The following is a 10,982-nucleotide window of genomic DNA, read 5'->3' as shown; positions in this document are numbered from 1 at the left end:
CTTCCGATGAGATGAGTGCAGCTTCAAAGAGAACAAATATTAAGGTTTTATTTATAGGTTTGTAAGTTTCAGTCTCATTTTCTCTCTTTTTCATTAATGTTATATTCAGCCACTAAAAGTAAAGGAAATTGAATAAAGGCAAATTTGAAATATGCAATAGCTGACACAAAACAGTTTAAGAGTCACCTTAGAAATTGTTTTGCATCAATATAATACCCAACACTTAATTGTCTCTTTCCTCTTAATGTGTATCTTATACTATTAAAGCCAATTGCTTTCTATAACCCTTATAAAACACAGATGTCGTTTTTCTCCTCTCCGGAAACTAACCTGATAACTTTTTCACTGCAGAAATCTCTGTTTATGCCTTTCTTTAAAATTTCCTCTTCTTAAACCATAAGCAGCACTTACCACATAATAGAAGTAATAATAAGACTCAAAGCACCAACTAAATCTAACCTGGGTCCATGCCTACTAAATATCTGTCTTAATATTATTTGAAACACACAAATGATCAAGAGAAGAGATAACACAGATAAGGCACATAGAGTGAAATAATTAAAAAATATTTTCTTTTGCCTGAAAGAATTCTGGGAATTAGTTAAGATCACTTTTGCAAATGCTCAGAATAACATGAAACATGATAATTTTTAGGAAAGTTAACCTTTAAATGATGAAAATCTTTTGTGAACTCATAATTATCAACATGTGCATTGATTGGTATTTTGTTTATTTTCTTTAATTTTATAATCTTGTACATACAGGAAACCGTACTCTCACAGCACATGCTTGCACCTGTTGGTGCCATGTCTTTTTGTTTGTTTTATGCTATTTTCCAGTTTCAACCCATTTTCTCTTCCTTCATTAAAACAAACCTAATGTATTTGAGCTATTACTTTAAATATGTATGAATCTTTGTATAACATGGTATTCTTTTATGTTCTCTGATTAATTTCTTTCTTATATTTGTCATTCTCTTACAGTGTTTTCATTTAAACTATATTTCTAAGCTCTATTCAAATTTTTTTAAGTTAAAACTTTGCTTTTAGCTACTACATATTATTCTACATTTTATGAGTGTATACCTTAGTTGTAGATATCTCTGATTCCTAACTCCTAGACGTCAGAAAAAATACAAAGATGAAAATAATCATACCTATCTTTTAGACACATGGGATAATTATAAATATATAATAAATTATAAAACTTGTAAAATATAATTTTGTGTATATATACATAGGCATATATAGCACACACCAAGGAGGGCTCCTAGGTCATAAGGAATATACATTCTTCATTCCAGTGAATACGGCTATATCACTTAAGAGCATGTAGATAATATTTGCAGTCACAAAGAGAGCTATTGAGTTTCTTTCTACACCCTTGAAAATAAATGCTAAATGACTCTGAAGGATATAAGTGATTGTTTCATTTGCATTTCTTTCATCATTAGTAAGTGTGAACACATCTTTATAGAGTCACCAGCCTTTGGGCCCCACCTTCTGCAGATTTGTAGCTTTATTCATATCCCTTTCCATGCTTTACTGGTATTCTCCTTGTTGTATTTTTGACTTGCCAGAGTTCTCTATATAGTCTAGATATCAACCTGTTTTAGACACAACAAATATGTTATTACAGCATATCATTCATCTGTAAATTTAATGAAGCAAATATTTTTAAATTCAGATGTAGTAAAATGCATCATTTTTAAACTTGGTTTGTGCTTTCTGAGTCTTGTTAAAGAAGAGTCTTTCACCCCTAGCTCACAAAGGGAATCTTTGCCACTTTCTTCAATTAGCTTTATTGTTTTACTTTAATCCATTTCATGTCCACTTTTGTATATGGTGAAATAGGGGTTAAGCTTTTTTAATTCTCCATGTAATATTACAGTTTTCCAGACATTGTCTATTAAATAATAGATTGAATACTACTATTACTTTACTATACTTTTATGTCACCATATTTCCACTTTTTGTATGTATGCAGCCCTATTTTTGAGCTCTATATTCTGTAATACCTGTTGGTTCATCTGTTACTATACAAACACAGTACTAATATATATTACAATTACTTTGTACTGTGTCTTAAAATCTGGTATGAGAAGTCCTACTCTCTGCTCTTTTGAAAACATGTCACAGCTCATTGTGGGTCTTTATTAAGCCCCAAACTTCAGAATGATTTTGCTGGGTACCTCTAAAATTCCAGTTGGAATACTCCCATCTATGTCCATTGTGTATCTCTTCATTTTGATTTTCTTTGAAGATCAGTAATAGATTTAATTTTGTCTATGATCAGTTTTGTGCATTCTTGTTTAATTCTTAGAAAATGTTTTTGTTGTGTTTGCTATCATGAATGGTACTTTATTTTATTTTGGTACTATTAGTACCATTATATCTTCTGGGTGAAAGCTATTACTTTTTGTATTCAGTAAGCCTATTGAATATAATATTAGTTCTAATAGTTTGTTGTGTCTTGAATTTTCTATGTAGATGATTACGTCAACTGAAGAACAACAGATTCATCTCCTCCAAGCATTATAATTTGTAATTTTCCGGCATTATAGTATCTACCATACTTCCAGTCCCATTTTACCCAGAAGTAATGATGACAGATATTATAATCTTATTTCCAATTTAAAATTTACTGTTTAAGTCTCTCAGTTAATTATTTTTTCTGTAGGTTTTGCGTATGTAGCCCTTAATAAATTAAATAACTTCCTCTTTATTTCTAAAAAATAAAGTATATTTTGTAATTGAGATAATCATGTGATATTTCTCCTTTATGCCTTTAGAGTAATGAATTACAATGGTAGCTTTTCTAATATTAAACCAATCTTGCATGCATAATAATCCCTATTTGTTAAGAATATATTATTTAATTAGCTAAGTGGATTTAATTAGCTAATACTATATTTTTTCATCCAAGTGATGTATACCTATATTTTATTTTCTGATATTGTATAGTTATAAATAAAGTTTATACTAGACTAATAAAATTTGTTGTACTGCTTTAACTGTTCTCCTATTATTGAGAACAATTTATATAAAATAAAGATTAACTTTTTTTTTTGAAAATTTGTTTAAACTTACTTGTAAAACTATCTCAGCCAAGACTCTTTGAGGGCTGGAACAAATGCAGGATGCTACTGCAGAGGGTTACATAGTAACTGATCTCATCAATTATGCAATATTACAGCCCTGCAATAAATTATCATGCAATATTATGGCCCTGAAGTAAAGTATATTCTCTCTCAAACTTTACTTGGGAAGATGAACCTGAACTAAATAGCAATCTTCATCCTACCTCATATGAGAAGGGATCATGCTATTTCTTCACTTAATGATTATTGATTGGGATGGGTAGTACATTAGAGAGTGCCATGTAATTCTTTAAATCTTCCTGTTCTTCCAAACACTGACATTCTATCAGAATATCTAGTTTGGTCAAAAACAAAAACAAAAACAAAAAACAAAAAATAGCTAATTAAAGATACCTGGTATGTCAGCAAGTTTGCATTAGGCACAGAAACTGACCATGAGTATAAAAGAGCATCCCTGAGCAGTTTATGTATGAATTTGTCCTTGTCTGCGTTTGCTCCCAACCTGGCAACATGGAAGTAGAGTCCCCCATCAGGTATGCAGGATGAGTTATATGAGCTACAGGCTATAATGAGCTGTCTTACATCTGCACGCCACAGATTCTCAGGCTGAGATGCCAGGTAGAGGAATTCTCATGGGCCCCCACCATTATTTTTTATCAATTTCTGCATTTTCTTTGTCTATAGGCTGCTTGCTATCCCATTACTCATATCTATTTCAGTTTGAGCTTCCGTTCTTGCCAGTTTACAAAAATTCACTCATAGAACTCAACTGAAAAGGAAGGAGTGGACCAAAGGGCAGGAAAGCCCTACCTTCTAGGAGTTGAAACAAGAAATCAGAAAGTCAGAATCCAAAAGTTCTTGTGGCTACCTAATCTCTGCCTCTCTCATTTGTTTTAAGGTAATCCATTCATTTTCTCCATCCCCTCTTTTTCCAAATAAGTTCCATATGCATTAATCTTCTAATAAGACCATCTTAGGCCAAATTCTCTATAGGGTAAATTCTCTCAGGTGTCTCTCAAGAATGGATTCTAAATTAGACTGAAGCATACGGAAAATAAGGAAGACTCTTCTAATGGTCTGGGCAGAGAAGATGTTTGTTCAACCAGAAAAGTGGACTGGTAGTCTATCTATTCACATCAAAAAATAATAAATGGCGAAAACTGATAATAGGTTTAGAAATAAGATGTGTGCTTTAAAACAAAACATTAGATATTTTTTTCTTACTGAGATTACTACTATTTACAGATATCTTCTCAATGTTAAGAAGTTTAAAAGCAAAATTTATATTCTAATTTAATTGTAAATTTCTCCTAAGATATAGAATAATTCCATTTCATTGCCTGCAATTTGTTTTTCTACTCCTTTCTTGATAGTTGCATATACCACGCTCTATCTATTGTGTAGTACTCTGTAAAACAAAGGTACATTATATAAATGTGAGAAATCATTATCATGTACTTACTATGCAAGACTGTACAATGCCCACAGCAGTGAAGGGAAGGAAATTCTCTGTACAAAGCAGTTTTTTGTGTGTTGCTAATACATTTCTCAAATCACAATTATTTCCATGGTAACAGTCTGTGATATTGAAGAGACAGCCACTGTCTTCTAAGACCCAGCAGAAAAATAATTTTGACTCTGAATGCAAAAGCTTCTTAGTCAATCACAAATATTGTCAATAATTAGCAATAACAGCAAGGGGAATTCAATTACAGGCAAAGCAAATTGCTTTTTATATAAATGTTCTCTTTTTAATGCATCTCAGTGTGAAAGTCCCTCTTTAAATTAGTGAAAGCATGTGTAATCTCAATACCTCCACTGGGAGTTGTAGGAATATATGTAGTCTGCTCTTTGGTTGAGTGTTTAGAGGCTTAGGACAAAATTGTACTGCTGTTGGTACTTTGTAATGATAGATATCAACAGGAATTCAGATAATTAAGTGTATTCCAGCTTTATTTCATTTTTCTCCAGTTGTAAAATTCTTGTCTGCTAGCTTAATATATTCATGTTTATGTGAATTTAATTATGATCATAACCATTCCATAGACATTATCAAGACAGGTTGGGCCAACTTATTTCATTTTCGGATGCTTTTTAACCCTATGGAAAGGTCCAACAAATTTTCTACTAGAAAAGAGCAAGGAGAACTCATTTCATCTTAGTTCCTGTCAGCTGGGTTTAACTTTTGCAGTAGGTGTCATTTTAGCCAGTAGTAGAAATGTGAAAAATTTATGAACAGGAACCATGGAAACTGGAGGAAAAACCTGAGATGTCCTCCCTTCAGTAACTTCATTTAAGAGACGGGAATAAAAAGAATTCAATTTGGGCAGCCTGGGGAAATTTGCCTTGAGGTCAAAGTTTATCAACTGGCAAGAACTCTTCTTTATATACCCCTTTGCTTTTCTCTAAAAAGGAGCCATATTTTTTTTTAAATGACTTTTCTGCCCACTGATTTATAACTTGGCACAGAAACATAGGATATTCAAGTTAGGTCACTAGCAGAGCTGAGAAAATCAAAGTATGGGAAAACATAAGCTATAAGCAACTTTCTCTTCTGAGGTGTAAACTCCAGTATACCCATACTATCTGTTTCGGGGTAACATAGTTCTAGTTGATTTAATCTATGTGAATATTAGAAATTGGATTAGGGCTACAATGCAGGCAATTTTTAGTGATGTTAACTATAAGCATGTAGGTGATTTTTTTATATATTTACCTTTTTATCCTTAGCTTTATTATGTGTTGTTTCTGTCTCAGCAACTACTATACCTTCAAGGCTGGAAACTGTGGCTGAAAATTAACCCATTATATAATTTAGGGTGCAAGGAATACAGCAAAAGATGGATGTGATATATTAAAGCTGGTTGAAAATACTATGATACTCTTCCCATTGAGAGGTAGTGTCTAATCCCTCTCCTCCTGAACCTGAGCTGAAATTTGTGACTTTCTTGACTAGTAAAACACTGCAGAAGTCATGTTCCGGAACATATGAAGCTGAGTCAAAAGAAGTCTTACAGCTTCACCCGTGTCTTTTGAAACACACTCTTTGGGAGTGTTGAGCTTCCAAGTGAGAAGTTACCCTGAGACCACAGTGCTAGAAAAGACCATTTGTGAGAACAGCCACTGACTGCCCCACCTGAGCCCAGACTTCAACCTCTCTCTGTCAAGGTGTCAGATGTGTGAGAGAAGCCAACTTGGACCCTCCCAGCCAGTCCATACACCAGATAAATACAACCAAGTTACTCTGGTTGGTGCCATGTGGAGTAGAAACATCTGTCAGCTGACTCCTAACAGAGTTCTTGACCCACGAAATCTGGAGATATAATAAAATGGGTGATGTTCCAAGGCTCTAAGCTGTAGAGTGGTTAGTTACACAATCAATATAATAACCAAAATAAGTTTTTTAGAGACTGCAAAATGTTTCTTCTGCTGACCAACTATAAACCTATTTTTGTTTACTACTAAATATGTAAACTTCATCTACTTAATGGTTGCCCACTCTTTTTTCCCCCTTCAGCACCATCCTTGTCATTGACATTTTATATTTTATTTCATTTTCATTTTAAAAGTCATATTCAAGTAAAGTTAGTAATGATATTTTCCCAGGCAAATGAAAGTGTCTTGAAATCACACAAAGGTTCTCTATTATATATCTTTGAGAATCATGTAAAATACTACATTCATATACTATAATGTTATAAATTTGTTTGTTAAGAGTAGAGAACCAATGGTAATAAACTTTCTTATGGCAGAATAAATGGCTCAGTTTTTTTGAGACAATCCGTTGTTATATGTAGAATATTATAAAATATCAGGAACATAAAAAATATACGATGGTTTATATTGGAAATCAAGGAAGAAAATATCTTGAAATCATGAAAAGAAAAAAATTTAATCACTCAAACAAAAGCAAAATGTCTAACTGTAGCCTAGCAGGCAATCCCTCCTTAAGAAGGTAAATAGAAGCCTGAGGAGTGCTTTAGTTACCAGTACAGCAACCAGCACATAATTCCACATATATATTTGCCAAATTAATGAGTTAGAGGTTAAAGGATTTCTAGGCAGAAGGGAAGATATATTTTAATGAACCATGATAAGATATTTTGAGAGACACAGAGGATTCAGAACTGGTATCAAGAGGGTTGGCAAATAAAAGAACATACACAGAAAGCAAACAAAAGCAGAAGGAATTCAACATCATCCATGCCTTCTAAGAGATAAATAGATCTTCCGAGGGAAGGTATATACCTACTAACTAAGGAAGAAACATCCTGCATTCCATGTAAAAAAAAAAAAAAAGGAAGATGAACATAGGAACAAAACCCAAGGAGTTCTTTTTGAGAATAAAATTGTAGTGCATGTGAATATGTCTCTGAGGCAGCCAGGATGCAGTAGAAAAAAACAGAACTTAAAGTCAATCAGATCCTTGTTCAAATCCCTGATTCTCCACTTTCTCAAGCAAGTTACTAAACTTTCCAGAGATTCAATTTTATTATCTCCAAACAAAGAAATATCTCATTAATTAATTACTTAGTACCTGCCTGAAATATACTAGGTAGGTACCCAAGAAATGTTAGTTTCTTTCTCTCGTTTTAGGGGGTACGGAGACTACATTCCAATGCAGAGGTAAACTTTTTTTGGTCCTCGAGATGTTAAACTGCAAATTGTGTCTAATATCTCAAGTCACATTCACGCTCTTTTTCTGCTTATTCATGTGTAAAAGAAGGAAGATTAAGGATAACAACAGCACTTATCTGTTATGCATTTCTATCTGTAAGTGTTGCTGAAAGAATGATTAATGTTTTCCTCTCTTTTCGATTGAAGATTATGACTTTGGGAAATAATGGAAAACATGTTAAATAATCATATCTATCTATCTATCTAAAAAGTAAATCAAAGAATCCAGAAAAGAGCCTTTATTAAATAACAGAAATGAAGAAGACAATTTTGAGACAGTAGTACAATATCAAGAAATAGGGTAAAATAAGACATTACAGAATTCAACAGATATAATTTAGAAAGAAGCCTCATGGAAGTACTGCCCAGCAAGAATGATATTTATGGCTTTAAATATCTGAATACCATTGAGAAAAACAATACCACTGAGAAAAACAATCATAGCTAATGTTAACTGTGCATTTACAAAAATACAATTACTCCTTAAAATTGTTATTTACTTAAAAAATTTACTTCTCAGAGCAACTCCAGGAAGTAGGTGCCATTGTTAGCTCCCTTCTTCAAAAGGGGAAACTGTGCTACTCAGAGTCAGTGACTTCTCCAAGATATACAACTAGTGAAAGGTGGGGATGCAAATGAAATTGAAAATTTCACATGAGGACGTAAAAATGTCCTATCAATATTACCCCTTCTTGCTGATGTGGAATATTATGTAAACATGTGGAAGTAGATGATTCAAAAGGATCAGATTACAAGGAACTAGTGAGAAAGCACTTCTCTGATGAAGCGTACGTTGCAAGTTTTTCATGAATTTACTTGATCCCCCATCCCATTTCTGCGGTTATACTTCTAAGTTCTGCTGGAGTCACACAACGATTCTAGTCTGCTGGGTGTTGGCTGGAGTTAATAGTGATGCAATCCACCAACATAGCCATCAATATTTGTTAGCTGTCTATATAATATGGAATCAGTCTCCCCAGCTCCTAGCCAGTGTCCAGGTTTTTCCTTCTAAAATGACCCACCTCCTATTCTTGTTATGTAACAGTTAAGTGAAAAGTGACCAAATTCTTAGTCATAGACTGGTTCAGGAATGGACATGTGATAAAATTCTGGCTAATTGGAAGAAAGAAGCTAATGCAGGTAGGTTCTGAGAAAAAAGCTTCCTCTCTCTTTTGTGAAAGCTACTGGAAAATTTATTTTCTTTTCACTAGATGGCTGATTGCATGGATGTAACAGTGTTGGAATATAGCCAACACTGGTGCTGTAATGAGGAAGATAATTTGAGAACCTAGATGATGGAAGAGTAAAGAGAACTGCAAGAAAGTGCAGGTGAAATATGTAAGACTCTGCAAATCTCTGGGTCAGATCATGCCTGAAGCTGGGTCTAGCTCTGTATTTTTCAGTATGCAAATCATTAAAGTTACTTTTAAAGTTTAAATTGCATTCCATAAAAGAGAATCTCATAGAAAAGGATTTCTTAACCACAGCACTGTTGACACTGGCCCAGATAAATCTTCGTTGGCTGTCCTGTGCACAGCAGGATCACTTTAGAACAACTCCAGTTGTGACAATTAAGGTTGTCTTCAGACATTGCTATGTGTTCCCTGCAGGGTAAAATCACCTTGTTGAGAACCACTAATACAGAACATTAATAGACATTCTGGGGCACCTTCCCATCAACCACTCCCTCTCTTCAACTTTCCTGATCATCATTCATGCTGTCTCACAGTCCTTGCTTTGATGCCTGGACTAAGCCATGTAATCCTATTCTTGGGCTACATATTTGTTTGCAGGTTAGAAAATGATGAAATTTGGGCTGATAAATTTCAGGAAAGGTTTGTGTTTACATCTAGAGAAAAAAACACTTCTTTTATCTTCTGAGAATAGGTAAGTTTATTAGATTTGTAAAACTATGTAGTCCTGGGAATCATGAGCAAACCCCTTGTAAACATGTTGAGAAGGCAGCCTGAGACGAAAACTGACACAAATCAGAAGTGGAAGGCAAACAGAAAAACAAGTTTTTGACAATCAGTTATGCAGTTGACGCAAACCAATGCTGCAGACTTCCAGTTTCATAAGTGAATGTATGCCCTTTATTGATAAATTTGCTTAAATTATTTTGTGTATTATTTCCCTCCTGCATGCTTTATCTGATGCAAAGAATGTGCTCTAAGGATGTAAAAAAACTTCCAGACCAATGAATGAAGATTAGCTAGTGCTGTTGAAAAAGGCGGGAACCTGGGACCTGGGACATTTTGTTGCACTGCTTACACCCGGACAAATGTCTCCTGGGAAAAAGAATACAAAAAACCTCAAAGGATTAAAAATAACTGTGTGCATAAATAGTTGGGGTAAATTATGAACAAGATGCAAAGAGGATAAAACCCAGCTGCTACTTCTGAGGTGTGAGGGGCAAAAGCAGGATACTGCACATGATAACTGCACACAATACCTGCACACAGCACCACTAAGTGGGTGGGTAGACCACCTAAGTCCAACCCACACATCTGCCTCTACTTTCATGCCGTTTAAGGAACCAGCAAGGGAACTTATTACTTGATTTTGCTCCCTTGTGCTGCAACATAAGTCCCCGTAAAGCCTTTCCTGAATTCTTCATCTGGCCTCCTATCAATTTTTATTGATTAAAGAGTCCAAGAACCCAGGTAGGTAATATTGTCTGATAGAAGTTTCTATAATGGTGGAAATGATCTATATATTACTATCCAAATATGGTAGCCATAGCTACCTGTGGCTCTTGGGCACTTGAAAGTTGGCTAGTGTGACTGAGGAATTGAATTATTATTATTATTATTATTATTATTATTATTATTATTGTAAGAATATGAGATCTACCCTCTTTACAAATTTTTAATTATACAATATTGCTAACTATAAACACAAAAATGTACAGCAGAATTCCAGAACTTAATCATGTTATGTAAGTGAAACTTTGTATCCATTAAAGAGCAGTCTCTGTGTCTCCCTTCCCCTAGCCCCTGACAACCACCATTCTACTCTTTGTTTCTATGTTTTGACAATTTTGACTGTTTCTATGTCATACAAGCTACATTTTTAGTATTATTTAAGTTAAATTAACTTAAAGAGCCACATGTGAATACGGTTACTGTATAGGACAGCTCAGATCTAGAATAAATGAGAACAAAACAGGCAGTCAGAGCTTTGATTAGCAGCAAGACCCAGCCTA

This window comes from Lipotes vexillifer, unplaced genomic scaffold, assembly GCF_000442215.2.
Source record: "Lipotes vexillifer unplaced genomic scaffold, Lipotes_vexillifer_v1.1 scaffold488, whole genome shotgun sequence".
Taxonomy (NCBI): domain Eukaryota; kingdom Metazoa; phylum Chordata; class Mammalia; order Artiodactyla; family Lipotidae; genus Lipotes; species Lipotes vexillifer.
Note: the sequence above shows the minus strand (reverse complement) of the source record.